A 14,532-nucleotide genomic window follows, 5' to 3' on the forward strand; every position below is an offset into this window, starting at 1 on the left:
AGATAAATGAATACTGGTTTGTTACTGCATGATAACCAGTTGTGCGATCTTAAGAATACCAGAAATTAAAAGTTATAAACTGGGTCCCTTTTAGCCTCCATGTCTCCTTTTTTGTGCTTCCTTAACCTGTGATGAAACATTATGGTTCTGGACGCAAGATATTTTGTGAAAGTAAATGAAGCGAAAGGATATTTGATTCCTTTAGGTAATTGTAGGTTTTTGAGGTCATGGTAACACTTCTACAGACTGATCCTGAATGTTGTTTCTATACTTATTTTCCATCAAGTTAATGGAAGAGAACAAATTAGTGATCAGATCCTTTTACCTTGAACAGCTCCCCAGGAAACCATCTAACCATCTAAAGAGTTTGGAAGTTTAATATAAACACAGTATGTGTGCCAAAGAAGAGGACTGTTTCCCCTAAAATCACTGACGTCTCAATGGCAAAGCTGTGGAAGCTGTGGAAGCAATTAAGTAGTGCTGCTGGCATAGGTTTCCTTTTAGGGTGAGATAAAACAGTGGGAAATAAAATTATACCTTCTATTTGAAATTTTGGTTACTATTACCACTGTATTCATATTTTTAGCCACTATAGGTAGCAGAAGAACTTCAAAACAAGTAGACAGACACACAGCCCTGACATATCATTACCAAGTAAAGTTGCAATGGCTAAAATTTTAGCAAACTCTCCCCTGTGAAGCATGTCATTTGTTATATATAAGATTTCCAGGCTGCAGTAGGGTAGACAAGCACCAACTTAAATGAGAGACAGGGGCAGAGAGAGATACTTTGTAGAACAGATGGCCAACAATGAAAGAAGGAAGTTACACATAGAAAGTAGAAGCAGCAGAGCAAAAGAATAAAACTGAGGAAATGATAGGACATCAACAGAAGGAAAACCACAGAGGAGTGCACTAATCTAAGAGAGAATAGCATTACACCAGGAGAACACAGGTACCTCAGTGTATGTAACAGAAACCTGAGGGTTTCCCTTGTTGCTGGAATTGATATTTCAAAGGCAGTAAAGACACTGATTAGGGGAGGGTGTCTGACAGTAACATTGTCAATACAATCACAGTTTATGTTTGTGTATTGTGTCACACTTAACATACTCTTTTGCAGAGACTGTATATTTTTATCTACTATATTTCTATTGGTTTAGTTAATTGCTTGTATTAGATTTGACATAAGGCCTCTCAACAAGACTCTGTTTTTACATAAAGCAGCATATGGCAGAGCTGATAAGTGTGCAACTGAGATGACACGTGATTTCCTCTCTGCTGCACTACACGCACACACACACACACACACAGGAAAAGAGAAGAGCAAGCACAGATTTTGAGACAATAGATGATACTGATGATGAGATAATATACACACCACAATTCATGTTCAAAGTGGAGTTAATAAACCTCACAGTGGACATTTTGAATTGTTATAGGCGAGAAAAGCACTTGCTTCTACATTTGCTTCTACAGCAGCATTTGGATCACTGTGACATTCATTAATGTCGCAGTAAGCCATGCTGAGCCACCACACACAATAACAAGACCCTGAAACTGAACACTGGAATGAAATGCAACCTCAGTTAATACCATTAGTTACACTTGAGTTACTTACAAAATGTTCACTGTGAAAAGAGTCTGCTGTTCACCTGACAATCTCACTTTACAGTCTAATGATATCTTCATGACATTAATGACATTTCATTATGTGAAATGCCATGCTAATGAGCCAACAGGCACAATACCAGTACCCCAGAACTAGTCAACTAAATGGAATCTGCCCATTATTTATCTTGTCAATTACAATATAAATATATCATGCTATCATAATATATTTAAGTGCACATACTGCTGGTGACATATACATTCATAGGTTATTAAAAAAAAGTAGCTCTTCTGTTTTTTGTGAATTGTATTGTGGGAGAGGAGTGTCAATCAACAGAACACTGGATTATCAGGCAAATTTTGAGAGTATAACAACATCTATTACTATTCTACAGTGTGAATTCACTTCATATTTAAACCCTGGTTTAGAATGAGATCAATCACAGCTGTGTAGTATTACACAGAGAGTGGCTCCATCTAGTGTACATATGAGGTCAATACAAAGTGAGGGCTCCAACTGTCTCTGATTGTCTCTGTCCCTCTGATTGCATTTGACAGCAGTCACCATCTTGAGCTGTCTGATGATATTAGAGCTTACAACTATGGGAATCTTTGCTGTTGTTTTTGTTCATTCCATGTGACACAAATAAAGCATGACAACTATTACAGTGTATGCATTTGCATTTTAAATGGCTGCTGGGTCCTTGAGGCTGGTAGGGGTTATGCTTCAAATACTTGTTTCTGTAATCTTCAGCTCTCTTTTCTCACACATTTTTAAGAAGATTTCAGTTCCTCTGTGTGTGTTCATTTTTAGTGACTTATGTGAACGTGCTGTTAAATGCGCAGAGATAAAACAGTGTCCGCAGGGTGTCAAAACATCAGCTTCATTTATTTATTTACTTTTTATTCTTTTTCCATGGTGGATGTTTTGGTTTTCAGATAATCTGGGCTATTTTTAGTTTCTGTACTGTCCTTTTATATTGAAAACTGTAAGTGTCTTTTTTTCCTTTTTTCTCTGTTTAAAAAGGGTTTATTTCGAGGTTTCTGCAGGTGCAGCTGTACATATCTCCACAAACCTGAGTAACTGATTAAGGAAATCTAAATTGAATTAAGTGCTTGATTAAATTGCACAAACTAAGTATGATTATTCATTAAGTTAATACAAGCAGCATAAAAATCATTTTAATGAATGAATATGAATGCAAGCAATCTGCTGATGATGGCCTTTGACTTTCAAATGTAATTTATTGTAAAGTTAATTCTAATCAGTTGTACATCATATCACATGAACTGTCAAAGTCCTAAAGCTGTCATGGGAGAGTAATTATCGCCTCAAGCTGACCTGAGACAGGAAGTCTCAAAAAAGTATACAAGATGACAGAATGAAAGAAAAAAGAGATGACCGAGCCTCACACCAAGTCACCGAGTCTGTTCCAATTTCCTGAGCAGCTAATGGCATCTATCTCTCCTGTTGTTCCACAGATGCCTATCATCAATCACACACACACACACACACACACACACACACATTGATTCATAAACACCTTTACATCATCTAGCCTGATGTTTATTCTATTTTCTGGTCTTTGGTGTCTGATTTGCTTGCTGCAAAAACAGACTTATTGTCTTAGAGATACAGAAAATAGAATATGAGGAGTTGATGGAAGAAGAGAAGAGAAGAGAAGAGAAGCTTTCACATTGGATAGTGCAAATACAGCAAGGTGCAGAGGGCAGAGCAACTTGCTCAGAGGCATGGAGACGAAAAAAATGGAGAGGAGAAAATAGCAATTAATTAATAACAGACTGAAGCAAGCAAAAAAAAAAAACCAGATCAATAGTGGAGAAGGGAATGGTAGAGTGGAGAAGATAGAGAAAGGCATGGATAAATGAAATGGATAAAAGAATAAGAGTCAAAAAGAAACAGTAAATCCCTTGTTGCTCTGTGCTGTTTATGGAAATTTGTGCAGCAATACCTACACTACGCTCAGCCTTTTCAAAGTGAGAGTGCTGCTAAACAATGTGTCTGAAAAGAGGAGCTGCCAATATGAACATCACAAGGACAGTTTCCTCCCTTCTTTCTGCTTCTTAAAGTGACCTTGAATAATAAGCACCCATGTTTCTCCTCAGTTATCCTACAAACAGAAACTCTCTCATTCTAGGCAGTGTGTGTTACCTGCCTCTGTCTAACTGGTATTTCTGTTCCCTCTGGGTAACATACAGCTACTATAGGTACTTACACATTTCATATAAAAAAGGTGCTGTGGATATCTATCATTAAATTGAGGCTTGATGGGGTTGCACTATATTTGCTAACTCAAACTCTTTTATGAATTTGTGTGTTGTTTGGCCTCCACAAGGAGATTTTGCAGGTCAGTGTAGTTACTATTTAATGTGTGTGTTCCTGTGTGTTCAAATTCAAGATCATTCTTTTCTACTAACATCGCTCAAATAATAAATGTGATGTGTGGCCATGACCAGGCCATCTCAGCCTCCTCAGTCTCAGCCCACTGTTAAAATTGCATAATCCGGTGTTATGCAAAGCACTGTGCATGTCTAGCCAGTAGAGGGCACTATATGAATGAGAAAAGTAGATGCTCCAATGCAGTCCAAGGAGGTTAGGTAAGGAATGATACTGCATGTTTAGTCAGGCTAGAAAGGCATGCAGCAGTCTTGCTGATCAGCTTTATAACTCAGTATCAGGCCTCTTGAAGACATAACTTGCTACAGAAACACAGATGTGAAAAGTCATCATGACATTTTTAAAACTCTAGGGAAGTGAAACAGACATACAGATTGACGATTTGTATGCATAGTTGAGTTGGAGCTATAGTCAGTTTATAGATGGCAGTCTGTTATTGTATCCATGTGAATCCCAGCTTCACTTTCAGTCTCACTGAGGTGATCAGACATATCATCAGCATGACAGCATCTCCCTCAGCAACAAACAGTCTGAGGAAGAGTGATGACACAAACCACTTGCTTGGACCTTTAGGCTACAGCAACAGCATCAGCTGGATTCTATAGGTGGTTACAACTGCCTGAGGCCAAATAAGATGTTGTAGTTAGATTAAAGGCTAGAGGAGGAATGTATTCATTCAAGCTTAAATCGTCAGATAAGGGAGATAAAGATTTTGTGAACATGCAGCATATATATTTTTTAGACTAAATAGCACAGCAAAAATATGACATCATATTGCAGCAGTCAATGGTTCACACACACACACACACACACACACACACACACACACACGTTTCCTCTCTCTGTTTGAGGACATTATTTTCATGCTCTTCATCAATGGAAAAAAATAACACTGAAAGCAAAGCTAACTGGATTATGTTAATGGACTGAAATGGTCTACTCCAGTTTGGTCAAGAGTGGGACCTCTACTCATACTGCAGTCCAACCAAATTCCAGTCCTTTAGTAAAGACATGGCTTTCTGTACTCAGCTGATTCAAACTTGTTTTCACCTTATGCAATTTTTCACTCAGACTGAACTTTGACTGAAAACAAAACATGTCATAGAAGCATGTCATAGCAGTAAAAATAAATAAATAAATAAAAATAAAAAAGCACTACAGTGGAATACAAACATTATTTATTATTAGTAACACCTGTGTCTGACAAGTTGAACTGTGCTCCATGAAAGACGTCCCTGGCAGTCAGATGAGGTGCCCTGTATGTGAATAATGCTTCTGTGTAAAAATACAGACAGGTCTTTTCACAGCAAACGTTGAGGACATGTACTCTGAGTGTGTTAAAGCCCCCACACACTCAGACTATGTGCCACTGACACACATGTTTTTATCTATTTCGCCAAATCAGATCTCCTCTAGAGGCTGCCTGAACTTATACAACTTGTGCTTGATTGACATCTGTTTCACTTGTCTGTTTGGGTGGGGCAATGTTTTCATTGTTTTGAGAACAAACATGCTGTTCTTTTCAGAACAGCCCCACCCAATTTAAATACCTTTAGACATTTAAACTACAGTATGTCTTCATTTAATACAGGATACATTTCCTTAACTTAACTTTGTGTTTTCATGCAAACATTAAAACAGCCATTGCAGATTTTAAAGTGAAAATTTTAATTTATTTTTCATTTAATTTATTAATGCTAGTAGTTTGTGAATATGTCCATAAATACAAAGTGGCATAATAATAATAATAATAATAATAATAATAATAATAATAATAATAATAATAATAATAAACTTCAAGAGCGATGCAAATGGTCAAACATTAAATAAATCAAGTCGTAACTTTCTGTGTTTCACTTGTGTTGTCATGCAGTTTTTTGTGCCTGTGGTAACCTACAACAGTTTAGATGCTCGTGCACTTCCGGAACTTTCGTAATGGCTTTTTTTGTGCAGAGCGCATGCAGGGACCAACAGGACCGACCCTCCTCTCTTAGCTAGAAACGGATGAATGAGTGAAAGCGGCCAAGCCTGCCCCGCATCTTGTAACCACTTCAGAAACAAAAGCTTTCCACTTGGAGGGACTTGCTGCAGAAACAGGGACGGAAGGTGAGGTACACACGCCGGCTCTCATGTCCGCTCACAAATATTTACTTTCAGTTCAAACCTTTTTTTTCTGTTTGCATCTTTTTGTGCGAGAGTGCGGAGCGTCAATTAGGCTCCAGACAATAGAGGAGCACGCTGCGTTTGTGCACCTCCGCTTCCTCCTGTCTGCATTGCTGATGCAGCCTCCTTCCGTGTTATGAAACGAGCGAGCACGCTGCTTTCTTTTCTTTTTTTTTTCATAGCAAACCCCTCGGAACACGCCGTTACCGGCAGAGATGAAAGCAGCGGGACACAAGGACACGGACAACAGACACAGTCCACACATCAGCAGAGTTAAACAGCCTTATTGAAATGAATGAACACCTAATTTGTTACCTAACAGCCACTTAGACTACAGGGGCAAACTAAAAAGGAAGTGGCTTATGTAAAGAGTTATGTAAATTGGGGCTTAGATGTTAACTTAGGTGCTTTATGTATACACAAGCAGTTATGATCTATTATTTGCGGTTTGCAGTTGAATCCCCTGAAGTTGTGCTCAGTCTCCAGAATGACTTACTGAAGTCTTTGTGAAATGAAACCCAAAGGTTGCAGCAGAGGAGTTCAGAGGTTAAAGAGCAGACAGTGACACTCTGTCACTGGTCCAATATGGCACTTCTGCATTTTGAGGCAACCAGATCACCCACAGTGGTAGAGGCTGTAATCACAAAGATTTGGGGCATGTGACAACAGGAAGTGAAATGTTCAAGAATGAAAAAGCTGTGGTAGTAGAAAATATTTTCTGTCTCCATTAACTTTCTGGAGAAAACTGCAATTTCTGCAACTTTAAATGGAGTTGATATATAGAGTCAACACTCACTTGATATGTGACAGGCGCAGAAGTGTAGAGAGGTGTTTGTTTGGCTGAGTGGTTAAACTAGCTAGGATGAGACTGAAATGCTTGAGAGCGAGTTGCACCTAAGAGCTTTAGACTCGGAACTTCAGTATTACTTCCCATTTTGATCTCACACTCTGTCTCTGTTATGCCCACTTTCACGCTATCTGCTTCAGCAATTTCCTTCATTTCCCAGAATGCCTTTTTACAACCCCTAGAGAGATTGCATTGAGAAGTTAAGCCTGATGCATAGAGTGAGAGAGAGATACAGAGACCTAAAGCTGAGCGCCGTGCCCTTTAATCAATACCCAGTGGGCCTTGTAGCTGCAGTGCATTCTGGTCAGTTGAAGTAGCTGTGGGTGTTACATCTTGTACTATGGATTTCTGTCTGGACTGTTGAATGTATGCGAAATGGAAACTTTAGACAGAGATCATAAGTGATTTTTTTTGTGACATCTGCAGAAAAAAATTTTTACAGTTGAAGTTTTAGATTTTTTTTTCTGCTTCTGCTGCAAAAAAACACAAGATCTGTCGTCCTCAGCGAGTTATTTGTGAGAGTACACTGCAAATGGACAAAATGTACAAATACAAGGTACACTGGTTTCCCCCCTCCTGTAAGCTGGATCAGATATTGTAGCAGTCACTGTTGCAATCTGAAATCTTTTGTGGGGGTTGGGGGGCCGTAACACTGAACCAGACATTTTGGTTCCATGTCACATACTGTATCAGGTTGAATGACCCATGGCAGGAGGATTATGTTCTAATAGTCTGATTCTCAGGCTTCTCTGTCTGCCTCTGCTGTTAGTGTTGATTCAGAGACTTTGTTCTTTTAATCTGACCTTGGATCAGGTATACAGCGAACCACTTCAGCCAGACGCAACTTGAGCCGATGAAACCCTCTCGTTTTCTCTTTTTTTCCCACTTTTGTTTATTGCTTCAGTCAAAAAGCAGTGTTGCAGAGAAGTGAAGGTTTGTTTGCATGTGAGTCATCTATAGTTGTGAATTGGCGCTATATATATATAAATAAATTTGACTATAGAGAGGATCAGTCTGTCTTTGAAAATCTCATACCTGTAGTAAATGGCCATCATGTATATCCTCTCTCTCTCTCTCTCTCTCTCTCTCTAGATAGATAGATATTAACTTGTTTTTGTGTTGGAGATATGTGTTGGTGTGGAGAAGGTTACAGTTTGGAGAGTCTGGAATAGATGCTTTGAACTTGTTCAGAGAACATATGTCTTTAATTTAAAGATTTACATTAGGCTGCCACATTTAATAATGATTTTGATGCAAACTCAGAAATCCAAGGAAACGTTGTCACTTCTGGTTATGCTGATGTTCTGTTGTGTGTATGTATAAAGTGACTTCTCCTTTGATAATCTGTGCTCTATCAATTTTTCTTCACTGTCAAGAATGTTCGCAGACTTGATTAGCCTGATAGCTGGCCTCAAACCCCGGTCAAGGTTAGTTTGTTTGTTTGTTTAGTTGCGTTTACATCCAGATTCTGTGTTTAATTCTGAAAGGATGATCTGGGGGTGCTTCTGTGGCTCTCTCCTTTTCATCCCTCCCTTCATCCTTAGATCAGTCCGTTCCTGCTAACGAGCTCAGCGGGTGGCTGAGTACAGGAACAGAGTGCTCAAAACAGCACAGTAGTGACGGAAGGATGGAGGGAGCGAGGAGCGCGACCACTGTTGGCCTGCTTGACATTTATGCACATTAATGGCAGTTGAGCATCAGATGAGATTTCATCTGTGAGAGGGGAGGAACTGCGTGTGCACAGCATGAGAGTACATGTGGTAATGTCAGTTAGGTTAGCTGTGAGGTACAGAAGTTCAAGCAACTAGAAAGTATTATGTAAATGAAGATGATTTTTAGTTCTCACATTTCTGCTGTTTCTAAACAATCCTGGTTGTGAGATTTTTATTTCTAGGTTGATTTTAAATGGAAACTGGGGAGAATTATAGCAGCTGTGGCTGCATGTCATGTCAAACCCGCCTGTGTCAATATCAAACAAGTAAAATAATGCAGGAAAAAGCAACAAAATCCAGCAACAACAAGTCAGAGCAAGAGTTCGTCTGGTAGACTAAACATCCCATCACTTCTAAATAGCTGTAGCCATATAATTTGGTAGTGTGCAAGAATAAAACATATGTTCAACTGAACATGTTTCAGACAAAAAAAAGAGAAATAAACAGTCTTCAAATGAATTTACTCAGATGCTTGACTCAACTTATATCTTGTATTGATGCAAAATGATCTCAAGTGAAGTGATCATGCTTTTCATGTTCAGACAGAGAGAGAGAGAGAGCATGTGCTGTAAATATGATTATCTGATTATGAAAAACGTTCACAAAAGAAGTGCTTTGAATAGTGATTTTGAACCAGGCAACAAACCAGTGCAGTTTATGTAAAGAGCCTGTCTTGGGGTTGTAGCTGCATCTTAAATTAGGGAGCATAAGGAAGGAGGATGGTAATCATCTCCATGAGCTAGAAATGAGGACAAACAGGAAGGTGAGACCAGAGACCCACACTGTTTCTTGAGCTCACTGAACCTGAAAAACTGCAGGTGAGGGATGAAAGCAGCAGTGTCTTTTTGACCTACACTCCTTGTAAAACAGCAAGGGGGAGAGTGATGGATGCTCATATTCAGAGACGACTGAAACATCACAGCAGGGAGTTAAGATTTAAGTAGAGATTTAGTAATGGTTTTAATCCCTCTCCTTATGGCCAGAGACTTTAAATCACCAAAGCAGAAAGGGAGGAAGGGATGAGATGAGGAACATAGGGCGAGAGACACTTTGACCCCTGTTTAATGTCAAGTAATTCTTAAAAACAAAATGAAGAAAACACACAGACCACAGTGTGTCTGACTTATTAAACTTTGCTATTTTACTTTACTTAACTTGTCTGATTTTTAAAGATCACATAGATCTGTCTTATTGGCTCTTTTTCTTCTGTTCAGGTTTGCACATGAAATGGTAAGCAGCAAAGGGAAAGTTGAATAAAAACATGTAAGCTATCACAGCAGCAGGGTGGCTCAGTTGTCAGAGGAACAGTCTCACAACTGAAAGGTCACATACTCAGATCATGTTTCAGACAAACTGTCCTTAACTGTGACATTTGACACATAGAATATTTGACAAAGTGAAATCACCTTCATAAAGAGGAGTTGTTACAGAGCAGCTGTTTTGGATTGCATTGTAATTCACAGGTTCATCTTATAAACTGGTAACTTCGTCTACGTTCTGGCCACTTCTACAATCACAGTCATGATAATGTTGACAGCAGCTTCAAATGGATATAATTACACTTGTATTGTATAGATTAAATTTTGCCCAATCAATGTATCATTTTTGTTAAATTCCATCATCCAAAGTTTATCTGAAGCTTCATCACTCAGAACTAATAAAATCAGGGACAGTGTTTTGTGCTGAGCAGAAGTGGAGGAACAGTAACACAAAGGAGGAATTTTGCACTAAAAACAGTTTCACTTTGGATGATATGGACTAGATATGTCTGAAGCCTCATAACTTCAGATAAACTGTATTTTTGCACAAAAGGAGGACTGTAGACTCACAGCTTAACTTGGCTGCACCACTTTCTGGAGTCCTGTTTGTGTCTGCCTAAAGAATGTCCAATTTTCTTAAAGGATGACTGGTATTTGTGAACCTAGGCCTTATTCCCATGTTTTTTGGTGTAACCCAATCACACGGGAAACATGGGACATTCTTGCTCAATTCTATACCAATTGCAAAGATTTTTTTTTTATCCCTAATCAATCGTTTACACACCAAAACATGAGGAAAATAAGGCCCAAAAATAATTGTTAATATCAATATTACTCCTGTCCTTGTAGCTCTGATTTGGTCTCCACCAACATCTGAGGAATAATATCTGGAACTTAAACTGCTAAATGTTGACCTTTTTCATCATCTCCATTTGTACTAGGATTTGATGATTGGTTTTGTCTGAGTTAATGAGATGTGACCCAAGCTAAAAGCAGCTAAAAGCCATACAGTGGCTACATATTTTCAATGGGTTGGGCTCATTAACATTTTCACGTATGGAACGCATGGAACATTGTTAGATTTGAATGTTATAATCAAAATTGTGGATCTTTCTGTTGTCAGTTTGATTGATTCATCTTTTAATTGTTCTCTGCATTAACAGATGATGTCAGGTTGAAAGTTGTACGGTCAGTCAGCCATTTTTAGAGGTCGTTTTCAAGTGTTGTATAGTTCTAACTTCATATATCTTGTATTTCTTTTTCTTCTTATGTATACTGATCATGTTAGGGGTAACATGCCACAAAGTAATGCATTATTATTATTATTTTATTATTTTTGTTGAACTGAGGAACATAATGCACTAGTTGTGCAATTCATGTAATAATCAGCTAGCACAGTCTGTGTCTTTCCTACCGCTTAGCAGTTGAGTACTAGTGGGAGGTAGAGAGGACGGCGTTTACGTCATGGTACAGAGCCCCAGAGGCTATTTAACTGATGTAATTACTCTAACTTATGTTTAATAGCTAACTAATAATCAGTTGAGCACTGATCTTTGAAGTAGGTGCAGTGCACTTTATGCTCCAGAGAAAAAGCCCATCTGTTGTCATGGCTCTCTTTTATATACACTTATCTCCTGCACACGAACTAAGTAAAACGTGCCCATGAATTAATTAAAACTTGGCAACAAATTGTATTTTGTGTGCTCGTTGTAATTAATTCACATTTTTTAGTATTTCCTTCACAGGTTTAGAAAAAAAAATATGATGAGACCAGTCTGGGGCTCCATACCATGGAAATATTCGCATTATTTTGAATTTGTGGGTGAAAATGAAAAGAACATCACTGTGAAATGCAAATTGTGCTTGGTTATAAGTTTGTGTCAGCTGTGTAAGCTCTAGAAATGCAAAAGTACTCTAACAGGTTACTTTTCTCAGTAGATAACTAAAGTAACAAGTCACTTTTTTAATATCAGAATTTTGTAACGCATCAAGTTACTTTTAAAAGTAGCATCACTAAACACTGTTTAGCAGTAAAATAAAGAGGAACATTTGTAAGTCCTGAGGGCACATATACAGATAGATGAGTGTTACACCTCAAGGCTGCGTGTGTGTGGGCTGTTAGCTGTAGTAAGGTAAATGACTGAGCATATGGTTGCCTTTTTTTGTGCTTCTTGACAGTTTTTCCTTTAATGGAGAGAGTATGCGGGTGTTGTGGAAAATCCCTCATACTGCTGATACACTCCCCTCTGGGCGTCATCCTGCAGGGAATATCTAAACTTTTAATGATTCAATGCCGTCTTTCTCAGAATGTGAGTTTTCCTCCCGGAGCCAAGGCTTTTATTGATGAGTGCAAGCCTGTTTGGATTTGTCAGATTTTTAGTGCTAGATCTCTCAGAGTGTGGGTGTTTCTCTGGGCCTTCATGTCATAAAATAATGGAAAAACGTCCATCACGCTGCAAAGCTACTGGATTTATACACTGAACACAATCGAACCATATGGATTAAACCATACGGACTAAATGAGAAAATTAATTAATCTGTTTTTTCTGTGGATGCTCTGAGACATGAATTCATCATGTGTTTCATGATTGAAGTTTGATGGTTTTCTTTATATTTTAATGTAATGTATTTAAATGTGCTGATTCAACATGACATTGGCTCGTCATAAGCAAAACATCTGTGCAACCACTCCCTCTATTCACTCTAAAGAAGTCATGCTTTATTGTTGAGACGTTAGTTGCTGCACCTTATTAAAAGCTCTTACCATGTGCTCCACATTTCATCTTTCCAGGTCCGTCACAGTTTCCAACAAACAGTCCAAAATCCAAAGAGATTCATTTTAGTCTCATGTATCACAAAGAAAAGTAGTGACTCCTCCTATTTAAGAAGCCAGAACCTGCAAATGTTTTTTTCTTGAAAAATTTATCAAACTATCAATTGAATAATTTTTAGTTGATTGACTAATTGATTGGTTGTTTCACTTGTAGTTCAAACACATTTTAAGGATTTCGGGTTGGATATGTAGTTTGAGGTTTGGATCAGCAGCACTGGATTATGTCAGTGTGGGTTTTGTCAGATATAGAGGGACAGTTGTGTGTGGCTCTGTGTTCATCTTCCACTTAACCTAATTCTTCTTCAGTCTTTAGGACCATGTGTTACTATGGGGCAGCTCTGTCTGTGTGAAGGTTGCATAACTGGTCGGTGTGTGAGTGTGCTTGTATGCATGTGTGTGTCTGAATTATAGCAGTTGTTAGTGTTAATGTTTAATTTGTTGACCAGTAACCCCTGACAAACCAGGTTCTCTCCTCTTACATGGGTATCTGTGTGTGTGTGCGTGTGTGTGTGTGTGTATTTGTGCATGTCTGTGTCTGGGGGTGTTTGCCTGTGTAGATGCACCTGTTATTGTTGACATTAGTCATTTGTTGACAAGTATCCACGGGTACACGTCGTGCTCATCTGTCATCTTGTTTGTCTTCATCTCTGTGTCCCATCTAAATTGCAGCACTCTGTGTGTGTCCCATCTAGCAGCATGCAGTGTGTGTACATGTGTTAATGCCTCCGTGTTGTTGTTCATGTTTGTTGGTCAGTAACGTCTGTTCAGAGTCAGTGTTTGTCCCTTTTTAAAGTACAACATGTGTTTTGTGAGTCTCAGTAGCCTCAGCAAGATGAGCCTATTCAAGTAATCAAACTGTACATGGAGTCATTACCTCATGTGGATATTGACATTACTGAGTTGTCATGTTGAGAGTAAATGCAGCCAAACTCACTGGGCACATTTGAGAAGCTTCCTAAATGTGAAATGTTTCATGCCCAGAACAAAATAGTAACAAATATGAACAGGAATTACTGTCAAATCCCAGGATTTTCTATTTTCCTCTGGAAACAGGAGTTTTCACCTGGAATGGTTGCCGGTAGCTTGAATGCCACAATAAAGAAGACACATCTGAGGCCTCTGCAGGTCTTCCCTTTATAGAAGTATTTACTGAGTGATGGCCCGAAAGCTCTTTGCTTCCTTTTCGCATCCCCTCGGGAATAGCTGAGTCCTAGTTATTTAACTCTGCAGACTTTGTTTTTGTTCCTTTGATGATCAAGCTCAGGGGTCAGAAAGGGTCGGTGTGGATACACACACACCATGATTACAGTAATGAGGTTGTTATTAGTTTTGCAAATGTTGCTGAAAGTTTAAGAGCCTTAAATCATTTAATCATACAAGTACAGTGTAACTTTAAATACATGTACGTTTTAAATGAATCTGTTTATTTACTTTTTCTATAATAATTGACTCTATAAAATATCAGTAAACAGGCTGATCCAAACAGGGCCGAACCCCCCGAGATTCCTAAGGTGATGAATTTCTTGTAATGTCCAACCCACAATCCTATAGATCCTAATAGATATTCAGTGTCAAATAATATAAAAGAAAAAGCAGTTTTAAAAAAAAAAACATATTTTTTTTAAATTGAGAAGCATGAACCAGTGAAATCTTGGCATCTTTCCCAGAAAATTGTTGGTAGTAAAATCT

The 14,532-nt window shown here is 38.5% G+C and overlaps 1 protein-coding gene across 1 annotated transcript in view; it reads left to right on the top strand.

Moving 5' to 3' along the window:
* Positions 1 to 5,968: 5,968 nt before the first annotated feature.
* Positions 5,969 to 14,532, top strand: part of LOC108882567 (helicase ARIP4) — a 72,278-nt gene continuing 63,714 nt past the window's right edge. Inside the window, exon 1 of the mRNA XM_051071080.1 lies at positions 5,969 to 6,135. The gene's annotated coding sequence lies outside the window, so the exon portion shown is untranslated. The remainder of the gene's footprint in view (positions 6,136 to 14,532) is intronic.

Source organism: Lates calcarifer, linkage group LG6, assembly GCF_001640805.2.
Source record: "Lates calcarifer isolate ASB-BC8 linkage group LG6, TLL_Latcal_v3, whole genome shotgun sequence".
NCBI lineage: Eukaryota > Metazoa > Chordata > Actinopteri > Centropomidae > Lates > Lates calcarifer.